Genomic DNA, 20,188 nt, shown 5'->3' with positions numbered 1-20,188 from the left:
TGTCATGAGAAATCTTCTTGCTTGTAAATTTTCACAAAGATCTTTTCTCCTAGAGGTGAAATTTCCTAGAGGTGAAATTTCTGGTCAACAGTATTCATATCTTTTTAAGTTTATGATACATATTGATAAGATGTTCTCCAGAGCACTGTACCAATTTTATTCTTTCTATGATAACATCTTAATTTTTCCCAAAGGAACTGATTCAAAACTATTGCTCTTTTCTGTGTCCTGTTTGGGCCACCAGTTGTAGCAGAAACTTAATTTACTCCTACCTCAAGGTTATACCTAGAGTTACCAAAACACTGTTGTAACTGAGACAGTTTAAAGTAATATAAAGTGACAGTAAGATTGAAATGTGTTCATTTCTTATGCCTGCTGTGTGCAAGCATTCTGCTTATCCTGGATCACAGACAAGAGAAAGAAAGAAAAAGTTTTACCTCTCTAACTTGAACTAATTGAGAACTCACAATGTGCTAGGCACTGAACTGAGCATTCGTGAGACTTGAATCCTGCCCTCTGAGCAATCCCATGCTCATGATTTATAAGGCCTAATAATAATTGTGGACTTTCAGGACAATGCCCTATGGTTAAATATTTAAGTCATGAGGTGTAGACAGATTACAGGACACCTGTGATCCACACATGCATGTGGATTCTCTGAATAAGTCTTGATATCCCTGACAACTGGGAGAAGGGGAAGTGTGAGTATTTACTTCAATCCTAGAGTAACACAGAGAAGGCAAGGGAATTCTGAGGGGCATAAACAGGGAGAAGATGTAGACTAGAAATAAACAAAGGGGTAGGGGGAGAAAAATTCTATCTCTTCTCCCACTGTGTGCCCTCTGGGGGAGTCTGTTAATCTCCTAGCAGGTTCCTCCATGGTATCTTGGAGTTCCTAAGATTTTCAGACTGTTTAGGAAAAGGCATGGCAGACTATTTTCTTGGAGGAAAATGGGAGAATATTTGAAATTGGGCTTGGAATGAAAAATTTAAAAGGTTGCATGGACCTGGGACTTGAGGCTGTGTTAACTGACTATAGTTTGTCAGGCTTCCAGGGGGTGTAGTTGGGAATTGACTGAATGTGTGTGCCTATTCTAGTGCTTTGACTGAAAAGGTTCTCCCACAATTAACTTAGTTGGCTAAAGGGATGTAAAGTTAGTGGGACAATTGTAGCAGTGACACAAAAGTTTCAAATAGTCCTGAAAATTCATAATAAATGACATAGTGAAAATGTAAACAAGCCACTTAATAACATTTTAATGCTTGATTCTGATCTCTTAATTAAAATGTGCATAAAAGAAAACAATGGTGGAACATCTGTGTGTGTTATTGGGGTAGCAGGATTTATGCCGCACCCTGGGCTTTTTTGTTCACTTCTCAGTGTATGTGAAGTGGGAGGGTTGCCTCTTTGAGGAATGGTTACCCCTTTCAGCCCCACAGGGTCTCAGTTCCCACCCACCTTCTCTTGGTTGTGGTTATCTCCCCTTTTCTTTCCTCTTATATTAAATATTGTATAGCTTGTTCTTGGTCCTAAATTAAACTGCTCTCATCACTTGATCTAAAAGCCACTCTTCACCCCACCCCATAACCTAAACCCTGACCTAACCCTGACTTGCCCTCGTTATCTCTGCAGATGTACACAGCATTACCTAATGTTTTTTGGCCTCAGTGAATAATCTCACAGAGCTTCGGGGAAAACATGGCCCTTTGTATCTGTGACCTTGAATCAGTTATTACTCAGCTGGACACTATGGGATTTAGATGTTAAAAGACAGAAATTCTATTCACCCCTGCTAGTGACTTTTTTATTATTACTATTATTGATTTGGGGGAATCTACCCCTGAGCTTCATTTTACCCAATTGTTGTTAAATGACAGCACCAGTATTCACAAAAGCAAAGTGCCTTCAGATCTTCCACTGAAAATGTTACACTATGAAATGCTTTTATTTCTGCCTTTACTTGCAACATACCTGATCACCAAAAAGTTCATCTTTGATTAAACCAGGATAAAAAGTACCTCACATCTCATGTTACTCCTGGGAGAGTTTCATACTCTTTCTACAATAGAAAGTCACAGCCAAGTGGCCTTCCTAAACATATAACAATTAATATTTAATGCTCTCCTTTATGAGGAAGACATTGTGCTGGGACTATCTCTGTTCTTCATGATGTTCTTGCAAAATACATGCTTTTATTCTTTATTCCACAGTTGATGAAATGAAGATTCAGAGCAATTTAAGTGACATGATTGAAGCTATATAGTAAATAAGTGGGAAACCTGTCTCTCTCCCTCAAGGCCATAATCTTTCAATACTCTCAGGCCCTATAGCATGATATTTCCCATTTCCTATAGACATGGGCTAGATGATGATCTGAAAGAGTTAAGTAAAATGTACCATTTGTGACAAATGTCTGAAAATTATTTTTATAACTTGGATTTAATTCACAAATAAAGAGTAATTATCAATATGTCACAGATGAAGAGCTGCATGTATGGATCAGTGTAATTTCCCAGCCTTGGCTTATGGTTGCAGTATGCCCCAGGGAGTTTCACAAATCCACATGGCATCTCCTGGTACTGGGTTCTGCTTGAGCCGACCAAAGTGTAAAACTCCTCTGTGTTGGGATGACTCAACTTGTTACTATCTGAAGAGAGTTGTATAAAATTACATGCCATATGTAGATATCTTTTCTTTTCTGAATATGTCCTTAACCCTCGAGTGGGACTAAATGGGCTTTGTACTTTTTTTCCATGGGTGTTCGTTTGCTCCAAGAGAGGAAGAAGAAGAGCTGGGCTTTGGTTCTTTGTTCCTTTTGCTTTTTTCTCTTTGACTTCTTGTGCCTTGATTTCCCATCTGAATCAGTATTACCAGTTTACTCTGATCCTTCAATGAAAAAGACATAAAATGTTCATAAACTACAAATGATTAAGACTTTAAATCACATAAGACAACCCTTGGAGCAAGGTTTTTGGCCTGAATTTTGCATATTACAGTTTTCTAGAGTGCATAGGATACTTTCTGGGCATAGGTAGCTTATGCATCCCTCATGGCTTTTTTTTTCCCTCAGTCTGAGAGAGCCTCTGCTTTAGGCTTGTTATATATCCTGAAACAGAGCAGATGTCAGATTATGAAATTATTACTCCAAGCACTGTGGTGCACACCTGTAATCCCAGCAGCTTGAGAGGCTGAGGCAGGAAAATCACAAGTTCAAAGCCAGCCTCAGCAATTTAGTGAGACACTGTCTCAAAATAAAAATAAAAGGGGGTAGGGATGTGTCTCAGTGGTTAAGCACTCCTGGGTTCAATCACTGGTACAAAAAATAAAAATAAAAAGATTGTTAGGCTGTGGTGGTGGTATGGGGTTTGATATGACATTCCAATGCATATTAAGAAGACATCCTAGTCTAGTTGGAAAAGTAGGCCCTTAAGCATCACAGGAGCTCATGGCTTCTCCTTACTAGCTATGTAGTTTCAGGCGAGTTATTTAAGTCACTACACCTATTTTTTTAAATCTGCAAAATAGGTATGAGTAATAATCCGTACTTTATAGACATATCGTATGGGTTAAATGGAATAGTACATGTATATTACTTAGAATAGTATCTGACGCTCAGTGAACATTGGTTACTTATACGTAGCAAGGAAAGGGAAAATAGGAAAGAATAGCAATTAGATAATAATAGCATTGTGTTTGAAAAAAAATGATGTTTCATCACTTCAACTAGGCATGATAGAATTTTTGTCTAGAAGGCCAATTCTTAGATTCTACTTCCAGTTCTGCAACTATAAAGCTGTAAACTCTGCATTTTACCTCTTAGTATTTCAGTTTCCTCCTCTCTAAAATGAGTGAGTGGGAATGCCTGGTCTCTATTTACTCATGCAGTTTTGCTTTCAGAAGGCTTTTCTTTTCTCAGAGTAGTCAATGACACATCGTACAACAGTGTATAAGTCTCAAGGCCAACAGCCAAGTTTGGCAGACAGGACTGTGGTTAAGCTATGCTTTTCCCCATGCAACTATGTTTACATGTACATTTATGTGCTTTGTGTATTTGTCATGTGTCTGAGAATTTATGCACCTACAAGGTTGTTGAAGTAAGTACACTAGCATACATTCATACATTTTTTGTGGTATGTGTGTTTATATATAACACACATATATATATATACAGTATGTGTATATATATAAATATATGTCTGTGTGTATGAGAAACAGATGCACTGTAGGCAGATAAAGCAGATAAATATAGATCCAAATAGAAGCATAAGCATATAAATATAGACGTTATATAGCATGAAAGCAAGCAGATCAGCACCATTTCATTATTGCTTGAAGTCTTTGTAATAAAAGAGTTGAAAATCAGTAAGTGACATTGAAATTATTGACTGAATGACACTGACAGATCAGAAGGCACTATGTAAGGTAAGAAAATAACCTTTCTTTCAACTTTGAGGAGAAATTAGCAGGGAGATTTATTACTTTTAATTATTTGATTTATGAAAGTTTTTAGATATCAGGTAGTGTTTTTAAGAGTATAGATATACCACTTCTCCTGAAAAGTACTATCAGACAACAAAAATAAATAAGAAAAGAAAACCTGTTTCATTCTTGAGAAAAGATTTGGCAAAGGTGACACCTGGATTTCTTTTGTCCCCAGGCTATGATTTGCAACTCTTCTTGTTTCTAGGTTTGGACAGATGGGTTGGTTTCATTCTACATTCTTCAGAGGGGCTTGTACAGAACAAGCCCCTCGAAAGTCTTTAAGGAAACCCACCTGAAGGAGATATTTTGAAGCATAAGGCCAGAGTCCCCATTGTTAAGTTATTGTTGAGCGGACGCTTGCAGTTGTGCTCAGTGAGTGTGTTGTGTGAGTAAAAATGGGCTCCCATCTGTTACTTTCATATCACTGTCTGTTCTCACCAGTCAAAATAATTGGTTGTGAGTTTTGCTCTATTTTGTTTTGTTTTAGTAAGGAGGATACTGTGAGTTATTTTTAGCTGGTTCAAGTAAACTGGATAATTTATTTTTTAATGTTGCAAGTTATATCTTACTCATGTGTTTAAATTTGATTTTCAAGAGGAAAGTATCCCCTCTTTTCCTCTCACCTACATCTATTTCTCTGACAGATTCTGGCTTTGTTGCAAGAGCACCCAGGGAGGCTAAAATTTGAAGTGATCTCTAGATGTGTACAGATATATAGCCTGCTTTTGTCCAGTACCACAGAGTGTTTGCTGTTGCTTAGTTTACCATGGCTTTTCCTGATGGGATGGGACAAGAGGGACAGCAGTGTGTTCCAGTTTTCTCTTTGGTGCTTCTTCTAAATCAGGAGTTAATGTTTCTACCGTCCTACTAAGAATCCAAGTTTAGACTTTGGGGAAGATGGGGAGGAAGAAATGCCAAAGCAATAAGAATTCCCTGAAAGGGGAATGAATTGGTACTGCCTAAAGACCTGTTCATTCTTTTCTCAAATTCTTTTGGCTATGGTTACTTTGTTGTGGATTTCTTTGCCAAATTATTATTTTAAATATGTTTCTAAAAAAGTGTCCCAGTGGTCTTGAGCATAATATACTGCGCCTGTGCGTGCGCACAAAGACACACACACAGCTATGTAAGATTCATCCTCAAAATTTCATTGTGTGAATAAAATGGAGTATACTTTTTTATTTTGTGTTATTTTGAAAGAATGCTTTCTACTAAGATGTAAATTTATAAATTGTACAAGGTTTCAGACTACAGACTTTTCAAAACTTCTGTTATTTACCAGATGAGTTCTAATATTATCTGGAACAAGTGTTTATTTATAAGAGAATATTATAAAATAATATATAAAATAGCAAGTGAAGAAAACTCTGAAAAAAAAAATAATTGTTTACCAAATTAAGAGAGTAAAACTTTTTTATCTTTATACATACACACAGACACACACAATCTCAACCAAAGCACTATGACCTATTTTGCTTAAGAAATATTTTAAACTTAAAGTATAAGGAAATTATGTACATACATATTCTTGCTTTTTATTTGCTTCCTTTTCTCCTGGCTTAACATATTTACGTTAGTCTAGTACTTTATAGTAATTGCCAGAAATTTTGGCAAGGAGAAAAAAATTATACACATGCACACACACAGAGAGAGACTGAAATTTTAATGTTGTATCAATCATTTGTGATTTTATATGCATATTTTTAAAATTTTATCTAGTATAAATCTTTAAAGGAATTTTTAAAAACACTAAAATTAAAGAGTTCTAGGAGATTGTGTATTTCCTTTTCCAAGACAAAGAATATTTTCCAAATAAGGGTTCAGGTATTTGCCTCTAAATAAACAAGGATTTATCAAAACCAAGAGCAAAACAAGGACTAATTTTCTCCTAGGAGTCCTTTACCTTCCCACCACCTATTTGGAGCCTCAGTAATTCTTACCATCAGCATGGAGAATTTCAGGTTAGATGGCTTTATTTCCTGCTCCTGGCATTGTGGTATATTTGCAGTACATGTGGGTCCCAGAGTGACACAAACCCTGATTCAGACCTCACTCCCAACTTTTTAATTAACTATGTGCCCTTAGACAGAATAGTACCAGATCTGTCACTAGGTTGCTAATCTATAAAACTTGGGCCAGTGCTAATTCACAATGTGTTTGCATTAAATGAAATAATATTCAGAATATGTGATATGTAGTATATGCTCAATAAATACTTGTTTCCTCTAGTCTACTAATGAAACATATGTTTGTGATTTTTTCCTACTTCCTTTCTTCACCATTATGGCAGAGTGTCATACTGGAGGTGTTAGACACTGTAGCCAATGCTAGAGAAATAGAAGCAAGAGATTGTAAAGATTAATTATCTAATACACACCAGAGAATGGGCTTATGAGGAAAAGAAGGTCTAAGGAAACCATCAGAAATTCCTCTCTCCTGTAATTGTAATGTTTTCTACAAAATGAGTTAGCAAACAGGAGTGGAGGAGCTTTCAACAAAGTAGAGTGTAATGAAGTGATGTATATGAAGCCTTTAAAATAATAAGAATTCCTTTTATTGCCCATTCATATACCAGGTTATATGTTAATGTCCTTTATTCTAGAGTATATATTGCTCACTCTGGTTCCTGTAGATTGTTTGTTGATTAGCACCTGCCACCTTTAGGGAAAGGTGTGAGGTCCAAATGAAAATGTCATTGAGGGCTGGGGCTGTAGCTCAGTGTACAGCGCTTGCCTAGCATGTGTGAGTTACTGGGTTTGATCTTTAGCACCACATAAAAATAAAAAATAAAATAAATAAATGCATTTTGTCCATCTACAACTACAAAAAAAATCCTTTTAAAAGTGTCATTGACATTGATGAATATTTGCTGTATTTTTTTTATGGAATAGGAAGGGGAAATGCCTCCTACTGTAAGATATTTGGAGGTACATTTCAGCCCAGAGCTGACCATTTTAACTAAATTCTAAATCCCATACTAGTAAGGTTCATTAATGGAAAGAATGTGCAATCTTAATTACAGTGATTCTGGGATCAATGCCCCTGCTATCCAGAGACTTACTTCTCAGATCTGAGTACCCTTTACCCTTCTCAGACTTCATATTCCATGTAACTACAGTTTTATTTTTTTTTTAGAGAGAGAAAGAGAATTTTTAATATTTATTTTTTAGTTTTCGGCGGACACAATATCTTTGTTTGTATGTGGTGCTGAGGATCGAACCCGGGCCGCACGCATGCCAGGCGAGCGCGCTACCGCTTGAGCCACATCCCCAGCTCACTACAATTTTAGTGTACATGCCTTTTCTGACTTTTTGGAATTGAGAGTTTGGCCTGTATCATTGAGCCACATTAAACCATTGGGATTTCTGCCACTCTCCTCTTGTGGCATAATCAGTCTCAAATATGTGTACCCATGCAATGAGAAAAAAAGTAAGAGGAAAAAGATAGGTGACTTGGCATAGTGGAAAAATGAGTGATCTAGAGAGCCTTTGTTCTCCTTGATAAGATACTTTACACAGTGCCCTTATTGACAACACAGAGGTCTAGATGGCTAGAGCATTCTAGAAGGAATCCTATAGCTGTTGTTCACCCTCAGTCATCAATATCATGCTGCAATTGTTTTTTTTCATTTTTAGTACATATCAAAAGCCTATTTATTATATATTATTGAATTTACAATTTTTTCCTCCTTTATAATTTCTGAGGATATCAAAGCACATTAGCAAAAAAATAATTATTATTATTAGAAAAAGGAAAAACTAAAATTGACTAAACAGCTGAAAAGTGAGAGAAAAGAAAGAATTTGAAGTCAGGAAAAGAAGATAGATATGAGCTAGATAAGGAAGTTCGAGATCAGGTGGCAAAGATTGTAGTCAAAGATCCAAAAAATAAGAGGAGGAAGAGGAAAAGCAACAATTTAAACAGCAGACTCACATTTAAGATAAAAAATTAAGTATATGATAGCTTTGAGATGAACATTTTACATAATGTAAGGACTTCTTGTCTTATAAAAGAATCCTTTGAAATCTTTCCCTATGGCATTTAAAATAAGATTCAGTTTATATACTTTGATTTAGTCTAGGCTGTGAAATAATTAACTGTAAGCTTTAGATACTAGTCCCAGCTCTATATCAAAATATATATATATATATATATATATATATATATATATATATACTCCTGAAAAAATTAATTCTGAGCCTCATGATCTTCATATATAAAATGAGGAGGACAGGCAAGTTCTCTTCCAGTTTCAAGAATCCTTGAGATGCAAAATCACATGGAATGATCTTGATGACATATTGCCAGAATGCTTATTGAAGTTGTTGAATCTGATTACATTAAATGGATGGCCAAATTAAAAAATAATGTTTTAAAGTTTTGACTGAAATGTGAATACTTAGTCCTAGACTATTAACAAAATGATGGCCCTTCTTTGTAAAAAGTAATATGGTTACCTTGTCAAGCATATTTAGTTGAATCTTCAGCTGAAATTTTTGAGAAATAGCAGTTGTGATACTTTCTCTAAAGGTCTTATTGTTCAGTTAACCGAAAGAAGACACTTTCTAATTCAGAATTTTTTTTTCTCATAAAACTCCTGTTTGACCAAGAAAATGGAAATCAGTACATTCTCGGTTGCCCTTCTATTAATTTAAATTTGCATAACCTAATCAAAACTCAACCTGCCTTGCCCCTCGACAAAAGCCATATTATCTTCCATTACTAAATGGCTACATTCTTCTCAGTATTTTTTAAAAGATGAATTATGTTGATATCCCATGATGTTTCCTTTATAATGTGTCCATGGAAATTAAAATGGACTTTTCTGTGCCCAGGATTGAAATGAAAAACATAGCCCAAAATGGCAGGTGGAAATGAACATAAAACTTTGCTGATGTTATCAGTATTATAATTTTTGTTAAGCATTTTTTTTCTAACAAAATGGAACTGAAGTCAACTGACTCCTACTAAATAACTGGCTGAAATATCCTTTACATCATTATTTTGCCTGCAGATTAAGAATAGAGTAGTACTGTGTAAGATTTCCTGTAAAATACTGGAATATGTTTTCTGAGACTTTTTTAGAGCACCTTTCAAACAGAGATGTTTCTTCCAGAACCACTCAACAGTTTCAAGAAATATTTATTGAGCACAAAAGGGGTCAGCTAGTATTGGATGCTAGATATACAAATGTGTGCTATTGCCATTGGCACTTAAAGCATGTTTAGCAAATGGATGGAGTAGGCATTCCTTTAACATTTTCTACTGAAATAAGTAAAAAGAGAAAACTAAACTCTTGTTCTTTCCTTAGGTTAACTCCTGTGATATTCCCCAGTCACTATTTATAACATATGTTCAGAAAAGAAACAAGTTCTTATCTATCTCTGTAGCTAACTGATAAATAAAGAGAATTTGTGCTTCTTTCCTTCACTTTTGTTTTTGTTCTCAGCCTTAGGAGGGCACTTCTGTACAGGAAGATCCAGACCTAGAGGTAGAAATGACTTCTCTACTTTCTGGCCTGACCTTTGAAAAGTCAGTTTGTAGCACGGAAAGCACTTCATCCTTGGATGACTGGGAATATCTATACTGGTCCTGATGGAAAAGTTAAATGCCCTCTATAGACAAAATATAAGAAATTATTGTACAAGTATTGTCCATTGGTTTAGGGTTCTTCTTTATTTTTTTCCATTTCTTTCTTATTATCCTATATTGGGTTGTTCTGATCAGCCAAATAATTAGTTCCTTCAAAGTAGTATGTGATTTATTCAAAGATTTCTAAATATATTCCTTATGTATTCTTAAAGGAGATGGTAAAATAAAATATTCTTTTCTTTGCCCTGACAATAGCCCTGTATATCTCTCAAACAATATTTGCAAATAGGTAAACTAGTTGGACCAAAGCATTGGCTATCAGAGACACAGATTCACAAATGCATTCAAATAATAAATAGGTGCATATGGAGAAGTCTGACAGTTTAGTGGAATTGCTTTCAAGTAATTTGACACATTTATACTTTCAAACATTTACCAGCCAGTAATCCTCATTAGAAATAGGATTGGAATATTGGGGTCACCAGCTCAAATCCATTTTTCTGAGACCTGAATAATAACCAAAAGTAAGAGCTAAAGGAAGTAAAAATAAACCTATCCCAAACATCAGAATTTTCAAAGTAAGCTCTTTCTCATTCCCCTTGTTTTTTTCCTTTTTTGTCCCCCCTCTCACCCTGTCCTTTTCTTTTTCTTTTTACTCTACCCCCCATTCTGTTCTTTTTAGTGTTCTGAATTCATTAGATAGCATAGTGTAAATCAATAGTAAACGCTAACCGCCTACTCTGTACTCAGTTACGCAACATCGCATAACCGGTACACAGAGACAAAAAGGGAAAAAGCACACACAGCCTTTACATTCACGAGCTCTTGCATAATTTCACTTTTCCACAGCCAAAAAGAAAAAAAAAAAAAGGAAATAACAGATGGGGAAACTTACAGTTTTTTTCCCTTTTCTCAGACTGTTTAGAAGGGAGTTAGTTAACATCTAGGGCCATTTCTAGTTGCCCTAGGCTGCAGCAAAACATCCCATAATTGTCAGTGCCTTAACTGGCTTTAAAACAAGACTTTTTGACCCTCTGTGATGTGATGGATTTTCCAGGTAATATAAGACTGAAATAATTTTGAGGTGTTTTCATTTATTTTATGAAAAATAAAAAATATGCTAAGCATGAAATTAATTTTAAAACAGAGGATAAGAAAGATTGTGTGTGTGTGTGTGTGTGTGTGTGAGAGAGAGAGAGAGAGAGAGAGAGAGAGAGAGAGAGAGAGAGAGAGAGAGAGAGAGGGAGGGAGAGAGAGAGAGGGAGAGTGCATGAGTTTTCACTTGAAATGTATCCTGATGTAATATTTATGTAAAAAGGCAGCTATATAAACTCGTCTTTCTCTTGCATTTTTACTTTCTCTGTATATAGCTCTATTTTTGTTTTTTTCTCATGACAAAGTACATTCAAACCCAAAAGCCTTAATGAAAGAGAAAACATTTAGATGCTACAACAGGGACCCTTAATTCAAACTCCCTATAGAATTCCTCCCTTAAACGACAGTTCTATTTAAGAACCTGTGGTTTCTGGAATTCTCATTTAGAACTTTCTGTCACTCTATTCCCTGGAACACCTTTAGATTCTTCATACTGACTTTCTTTAAATCTTAAATGTATAATAAAAGTGTTCTCTTTCTCTCTCTCTCTCTCTCTCTCTCTCTCTCTCTCTCTCTCTCTCTGTTTCTTTCTCTCTCTCTCTCTCTAACTTTTCACCCCCTTCTCACAACCTCCACTTTTTTTTTTTCACTGAAGTAACTCCCTTCCCAGCTTAAATGGGAACACTGTGAGATTTGTGTGTGATTTATCAGTCTTTCTTCCCTATTATAATATTTTGTTTCACTTAACTGAATAGTGTCCTCTGGGAACCAGGCATTTGTCTGATAAAGAAGGTTGGAGAAATTTTTGGTTTAGTTTTGTTTTTCCTTTCTATTATCTTTTGACTGCTTATAAAATGGATATAAAATGATACAGAACCCAGTACTAGGCACTGGTAGAGATCTATTAGAAGGAATTGTGTGTAATAGTGATTTCAATTATTTTTAATGCAATCATAGAAAGTAGAAGGTGGGTGGAAAAGAGGATAAATATAATCATTCATGTATGAGTAGGAACTATTGAGGTACTTCCTCTCCTTGTATTTGGGATCATCTTCACTTTTTAAAATCGTACTTTACTTCTGGACATTAAAGCTGTGAGAAATTAATTTAATTTTTCTGAAGGTGTGAAGTGTTTTTCCTTTATTGTTTTAAAGTTCTAGACTATCTCATAATTTTTAAAAACTTTTTCTGATGTGTTAGCTATAAAGCCAGAATAGTTTTATCTGGTATTATGAGTTTCATTGCCTCAATGTAGTGTGGTGGCTCTGGCTTCCAACAACTGACTATTCAAGATCATTGGGATTATCATGTCTCTGATTTATGATGATATAGAGACATATTTTGTCATCTTAATATGAATAATAACTAAACTAGTGTATGCTTTAAATTTTTTATTAATTTATTTCCTTTCAACCTTTTTTAACAGAATACATAACTCAGAGATTTGTTTGTGGAAAAATAATGAAATGAATATTGGTCAGAACAGTCTAGTGTTTAACCAGGAAATCATATTCATACATGTATTTTTGTAAATGTCCCTCTACATGTAAATAGATATAGCTTAATTTGGATTTCAATAAGTTATTTTTATGTTGTCACCTGATTATCAAAAAAAATTCAGCCTCATTTTTCATTTCTGTTGGCATAGTGGTGCTTTCTAATGTTGCAACAAAACCTTGGACACTGGCTTATATTCTCAAGCAGAATCACTTCAGTTGTACCTGGCACATACATAGTACCTTAATAAATATGTTTGTGTTTTAGAAAAATGTAAAATTCATTCTCTGTTATGTAATTTTACCATGATTAATAATCTGTAAATAGGGTCTTATATTTTTGTGTGTAATTCTACATACAAAATTATTTCTACTTAGGAAATTATTCTAAGTACCCTAATTTTCAAATGGGTTGCCTAGATTTGAAACAAACAAACAAAACAAACCTAGATTTCTAAAGAACAAAGGGATCCACATTTTTGTGGTTATCAAAAACAGTTGGAGGCATCTGAATATTAAAGATGAGGAGGAAATATCTGAAGTTATCCCCTGTTTCCCTTTGTCAGAATATCTTCCATTTCCATCTTAATTGTTTTTCAGACTCTGATCCTGCAGACAAGGCAGGATTGACCTTTCAGAATCCAATGTATGGCAATAGCATCTACTCAGCCCTAATTTTTTTTTTTTTGGGGGGGGAGGCAGTTAACTTTATTTATTTATTCATTCATTCATTCATTCATTCATTCATTCTAATCAATTATACATGACAGCAGAATGCCCTTCAATTCATTGTACACAAATTCAGCCCTCATTCTGTTGTAACCACAATCCTGGGAACATATAGGTTACTTGTTCCTCCCAAAGCATTCAAAAGCTAGGGAGAGCTTTAAACACTAATTTTTCTTAAGTCCTTCAAAACTCTTCAAACCTCCTTTACCTCCTCCTTGCTTTTGGCAGTGTGATAGATGTTTCCTAATGTTTCAACAAGAACCTCAGTTACTGACTTCCCTTCTCAAGCAGGATCATTTCAGTTGTGCCTGACACATAGTAGCAGCTTCATAAATATTTTCTGTTTTGGTGAGCTGATGAGGGACCTGCTGTGGCTGTTCCCTCGGAGCTTATAGCAGGTAAGCAGTAAGCCCTGCGAGTAATAAAAGGGTAAGTGAAAATTGGATATGGAGGTCTTCAGATCCTAGAAGTGGACATGTTATACCATTTAATGATTAAGTCCTTATCTCATCTTTATCTTCATAAAAGTAGTGAGTTTCTGACTGCAATTTTCCATCTTTCATAAAGGTCCTTTTTAGCGGTCAGTGCTACATAGACTACTGGCTCATTTAAAATAATAATTTTTGGCAAGCTATCTTGGTTATCCTTATTAAATTTCATATGCAAATACGTTAGATACTTAAGATTCTGGCTCTCAAATATATTCCTCTTGCACTCTGCCACAGGGTCCTTTGAATCTTGGCTCTTATCATTTCCTCTGAACAATTATTTTTGGACTTCTTTTATTTACATAGGTCCTAGGATGATATCTATACAGAAATTTTATGTGGATTGATTCTTTTACATAGTATTTCATTACTTTTAGCTACAGAAATTCCTGATCTTTCTAAATCCGTTTTGTCATCTTGTTATTCATTTTCAAGGCTTCCATTGTGGTGGTAGTATAGGAAGATAGGGGCATCGCTTGGTAAAACCACCTGTGGCTCATAATTTTAAAGGCATTGAAAAGCAAAGCCTGGGGAATTATTAACAGGCTGCAGCTTGTTAGCCAAGCAATTTTTAAAATGCAGATTATATAATATTGGAGGACTTTGTTGCTCCACAGTAGAAGCTTTTTAAATGTTAATTTGGAGTTTGTTTTGTTGTTCTGTGACTTAGCATAAAAGGTTTTAGTTTTAAAAGGTTTCAGTTCACTCGTTCCATTTGTCTTACCAAACTCAGAATACAATACTATACATTTATTTATACTCATGAAGAAGGATAAGGCCAGTAACTCACAGCTCATGAAACCAGGGGTAAATAACCCATAGCTTGTTCTCCCACCATTGCCACAATATTTATATCCAGAACACAGTAGCAAACAACCAAAAACAAGGAAAAACCAGTTTGTTTTTATTTATAAAATGTTTAATCAAAAGTACAGTAAAGTTCAAATGGAGCTGCAAATCCTAGTGGTTCACAATGGTTTAATTTATTTTTTTAACAGACCATGGATAATTAACCATAAAACATAACTTTCTCAACACAAGTTACAGTGAATTGCAGAAATGGGCAGCAAGTCATTCATAACTGGTTGCAACTGGTTAGAGACCTTCAGTTAAACATGCAGACGGTTACAAAAGCTACTTTTTTAGTACACAATTCTATTTTCACTTTCAAACAGAAACATCTTTTACTTTCTATAAAATATCACTGGGTCAGTGTCCCAAATCAAGTAACAAATGGATTATTTTCTATGACTGCCATGTTGTTATGCATTTATTAAAATTTATTAAAATGTATTACTTTTATTTTTAAATTGTGTTTTTTTTTTCTTTTCATTTCAGAATCTTTTATCATCACTAACTGGATATTCCTCACAACACTGCTGGCTGGTAAGTAATGCTCATTATCTTTAGAAGGTAGTCCAAAATATTGAGGTGAAAAGAAAAATATATTTCTACCAACTTCAGAAAAAAAATGAAACCTAATGGCTGTGGTGCATCTACCGCCTTAAGTACTAAATTTGAACAGAACACCTTTTGGCATTATTAACAGGTAGAATTTTTATATCCTGCTGTATTTTGAAATACGATTATTTAGAAAGATAAGAAACCTGATCCCCAAAACCATTGTCAAAGATACTGGCAAAAATTTTTGAATGACTTTGCTACACAGGGCTGGAAGTAGCCAAAGGACTTGTTTAAAGTCTCTCCGGAGAGATATTTTTCAAAGGAGACTCCTATAGGCAGGAAGGGTGAGAGGGTGAATATGGGAACTGATCTTTATGTGGAACATTGAATGTTTTGGCATTAAGCAAACACACACAAACCCCTCCGAAGTGTGATTCTTTAAACTTTTCATTAATATTCTATAATATTCTGAAAATTTGAAATGCATTTGCTTCATTTGGCCCAATCTCAAAAGCAGATATGATTATTCTTACATATGCCCACAAACAGAAGGAAAGAATACCCTTAGGGACATGAATAAGACCCCCCCACACACACCACCAATCTTTACTAATTAAGGAAGAGGACCAAGATCAGAGCTGCAAGTAAGCATCACTTTTAGGTTTTGTCTTTCTGTCTTTTAGTGAGAATTTGTAAAATTTCAAAAAGGTTGGCATTGTGACTTCCTAGAATTCTTGATATTTCAGTGGCTAGGAGGAAAGTGCTGGTCAAAACTGAGGGTATATTGGTAAATCATCCTCAAGTTAGATATAGCCTGAAGATCTAAGTTTGTGAGAGCTTGGCCTGCATTGAAATGCACTGGCAAATATTCTGGAGTGGGAGAAGGAGGGAAGGAGTGACTTGCCTGGCATCTGACTATGCTGTGCCTGGCTCCAACCAGGGCTATTTAGTCATGAACATCATATTCATCCAAACCTTTAAATGTTACACTCTTGACTTCATTTTATATGAATGTGCATAAAATGAGGAAAATAATCTCTTAGGGTAATAAAGATAGCTTTGTAATAAGGACTTTCCATATCCATTGCACATGATCCATAGTTGTCACTGTGTTGCTGTTTATAATTTTGTTGCTCATCTCTCTCTGACTCTCTGAGCATATCCATCTCGCCACTGAAGGCCACAAGGCTTCAGGATTTTAACTCCCCCTCTCTCCCCACTCCCATGCTTTACTTGTTACACTGCCCAGAAAGAAACTCCTATCAGTGGGAGCCTCAGAAACTCAAGGGACAGACTTATTTTGGTAACTTTAATTTGTAACTCCCTTTGCATTCATCACAAAAAGATCTCATCACAAAAGGGCCTGAATTTCCCCCTCTTGCTGGTTTGCAAAGAAGCCATTTCCTCTCCTATTTCTTCCAAGGCACAGAAAGCTCCTTATGTTTCTATGATCAGATAAAATCTGTATCGATGTTTCTTTTCTTCTGGGTGTATTTCACTTCAAGGTATGAAGATTTAAGCTATTAGGGCAAGGCTGTGTGTTTGCAGTTTCTCTGTTTTAGTAAACAAAAACTTCCTTGGGAAAGGAGAGCACATATTTTCCACATCTTTTTTCATTTTCAAATGATACATGCTCATTAAAAATAATTTGGAAAAATACATAGGAATAAAATGAAGAAAAATTAAAGTAATGATTTCTATAATTTAAATTCAGTCATCAAAAATTATTTTATTATTTACTCTCTTTTTCCCTGAGGATATATATATATTTTAAACATGCCATAATCATACTTTCTATATAAATTTTGTATTCATTTCAAAATCTAACCTAAGAATTTTATAGTAATTACATAGACCTTATAGAAATTTTTACTTTTCCTGAAGAGGAGTAGCTCATTTAACCTAAATATCCAATAAGAGTGTTATTATTGCTATTTACTTTTTATGTCCCCAAAATTAATCTTAATGAATGAGTCCATAAATAATGAATAAATAAATGAAAGCTCAAATCAGTAAATACACTTATGTTTATTTTATGAAAATTTTCAAATACATGAATGTAAACAGAGTACTGTAAGTAACTCCTGTACAGTGACTGACTCAGGACCTATCAGTTTCCTGCTATACCACAAAGTTATTTTGAAGCAACTCCAGACATCATGGCATTTAATTCATTACTATTTCAGGCTCATCAGGACATATTTACATGTTAATGTTCAAACATTCAGATAAATAGTTTTAATCATTGTATACAGCAGTATTTTTCCTTCTTATTTACATATTTTCTAATGTGTAACGGTTGATTATAAAATCTCATTTGTGTGTTTCATAATATTCTTAGGCACATCTGTAAGCCAATAGGCAGTTTGGTTGACTAGAGAGACATTTCACAGACTTGACTAGGTTTCTTGGGGGAAAAAACTGTCTTTCTTTTGGTACTTCTTTAACTTGACTCAAATTTAAGATGAGAATTATCATGCCAAACCTGTGTGGCCTTAATTATACTCGTTAGTAGACATATGCATGTATGTGTACAATTCTTTGTCTGAGATAAAAGGAAAATATAGTCTTCTGACTATTGGGGAGTCTTCTGATTACTACAGTCTTCCTGCAGCCAAACCATACTAAATATAACAAACATACTTAAATCAAATGTACTGCGTACTCAAAAATTTATAGTTTTTAAATTTATTGATAGAAATGAAAAGTATGTATTGGGTACATGGAACTTTTAGGAAGTCTGTAAAGAGGGGAATTATATAATAATAGTCTGAGTTGTATTCTTTAAAAAACACTATGTTTGAGGGGAAGGAGAAAGTGCATGGTAGAACAATGCCTGAGTATATCACGCTAGTGTGTTCTTATAATGTTTTAGAGGACCCTATATATAGCCAGCTTGCCATGGCTAAACCAGGTCTTTCACACAAAGAACTCCACAGATGAGGAATTATCTGTTCAAATGAGGCTCTTTGTAGAAAACCTTTCTGCAGAGTTTGGTCTTGTCTCACTGTCTTTGAATTGTAGGTCAGTGACTATTCAGTAGCAATGTGTTGTCCAACAGGTGTATTACACTCATCAGAAATTCAGAATGTGAGTAACTAAGTAACATACTGCCTTGGTATAAACTGAATTTATGTGTTACTCTGGTCTATTTAATCTTAGCAGCACATTTTCCATTGGCCTCGAAAGTTGAGTAGCTAGAATATTGATGTGTCTAACCCTTGGGGAAGTAAAAAAAGAGCTTCTCCACCACACTAAATCTCTAGAAAAATATGACGGTTTACAGTATGGACACATACAAAATATTTTCAGCAAAAGCTGGTAGAGAAAAGCACAAGGAAAAAAAAAGAAAGTAATAACACAAGCAATAAACTATCCCAAGCAAACAGAGAGCATCTGTAAAATTTGGTAGACTGAATGATATAAACAATACAAACATTTTTTTTCTTTTCAGTTTTTATTCCCCCTTACTCTTCTAATCATTTTTGTCTATCCTTTACCCTGATTCAGCATCACCATCATTAAAATATCAGCAAAAGGTCAGAAATGTATGAATGCTTGGCATTCAGGAAGGTATCACAAGGAAAGATAGGTAGGAGCTAATATTTTACTATTTTAAAGCTACCAAGGTATTTTACTCCAAATGTCTATATGTAAAACAACTAAGCTTTTTATCTGTAAGATTAATATTATCAACAGAATGGCTAAAATAAAGGTATAATGATCCTTTACCTCTTCATGCATTCATTTCTTATATGTGGTGTTGGATTGTGTGCCTTGTGTTATTAAACCTAGACTATTAACTGCCTTTTAAAGAAAATAGTTTGCTGTTCTGTTTAAAATAAATGATTCTTTCTACCTGTGCATTACACACTATATCCAAGTGAAACATCAAAACCTTATCATGATAGTAGCAATAATAATAATAATAATAATAATAATAATAATAATTGATAGTATTTTCTTCTAGGTGTGTGTGAAAAACATCCATTTCCTTGGAGTTGGCCTATTTGGGATCCAGTATTTTTTCAATTGATATTACATTTGTGACTTTATGTATCCTCAAACTGTTAAAAAAAACATTTCTTAGAATAAACTAGTAATCCACACCCACTACCTCCTCTTCCTCAGTAAGTTCAGAACAATAGTTGGATGATTCTATTTATTTAGAGCAGGGAATCCTTTGTAAGTACCCTCACCAAGTCAGAATTTTCATTTTAGATTTAAAGAATCTGATATTCACAAAATTAAGAAATAATAATAATAATAAAAAAGCTTCTTCAGTCATCAGGTCTCTGTTCCATGGAGCTAGGATGTTTTCTGGTTAAATTGTATTGCACATGTAACACATCATCATGCTCTATTACTACTCGGATAAGAATCATGACATTTCCTCACTGAGGTAACTGCAGTGACTCCACTTCCCTTGCAGTGGTGAAGGAGAAATGAAAATCCCAATCAAGGCAGATATTAAAGGAAATGATTTTGTAGCCAGCTCATCCCTTACATGGTAGAATACTGAGGAGAAATGTTCATATTTTCCTCTTTAACTAGAGTCTATAGTGTGTAGGATATAATTTGAAGATGGTGTTTTCTTTGGGCATTCTTTCATAGGAGTACTACATCCATTGAGGCCTGGGTCTGTGTTCTGTCTTCCACCATTAAAACATTTCTGAACATGCTGCTGATGTAGACCTTTTGGTCAAAAGTAATTTGCTTTCTTCATAGCTGATGGCCACCCTGTGAATCAACTTAATATACTTGTGGTATGGGGATCTGTAACCTCTGAATACTAAGTTCAAAGACTCTAGTAATTAATTATTTAAAGACATTTTAGCCCTTAACTATTTCTTTCTTTGTCCACAAACAAGTTGATTGGTTAATCATGCCTTTGTTTATTT

At 34.7% G+C, this 20,188-nt stretch overlaps 1 protein-coding gene across 1 annotated transcript in view; it reads left to right on the top strand.

Moving 5' to 3' along the window:
• The window catches only part of Zbtb20 (zinc finger and BTB domain containing 20), a 780,801-nt gene that overhangs the window by 425,027 nt on the left and 335,586 nt on the right, over window positions 1-20,188 (top strand). The window contains exon 5 of the mRNA XM_077795340.1: window positions 15,222-15,269. The gene's annotated coding sequence lies outside the window, so the exon portion shown is untranslated. The remainder of the gene's footprint in view (window positions 1-15,221; window positions 15,270-20,188) is intronic.

Source organism: Urocitellus parryii, chromosome 2 (genome assembly GCF_045843805.1).
Source record: "Urocitellus parryii isolate mUroPar1 chromosome 2, mUroPar1.hap1, whole genome shotgun sequence".
NCBI classification, from domain to species: Eukaryota; Metazoa; Chordata; class Mammalia; order Rodentia; family Sciuridae; genus Urocitellus; species Urocitellus parryii.
Note: the sequence above shows the minus strand (reverse complement) of the source record. Positions and strands in the feature narration are given on the sequence as shown.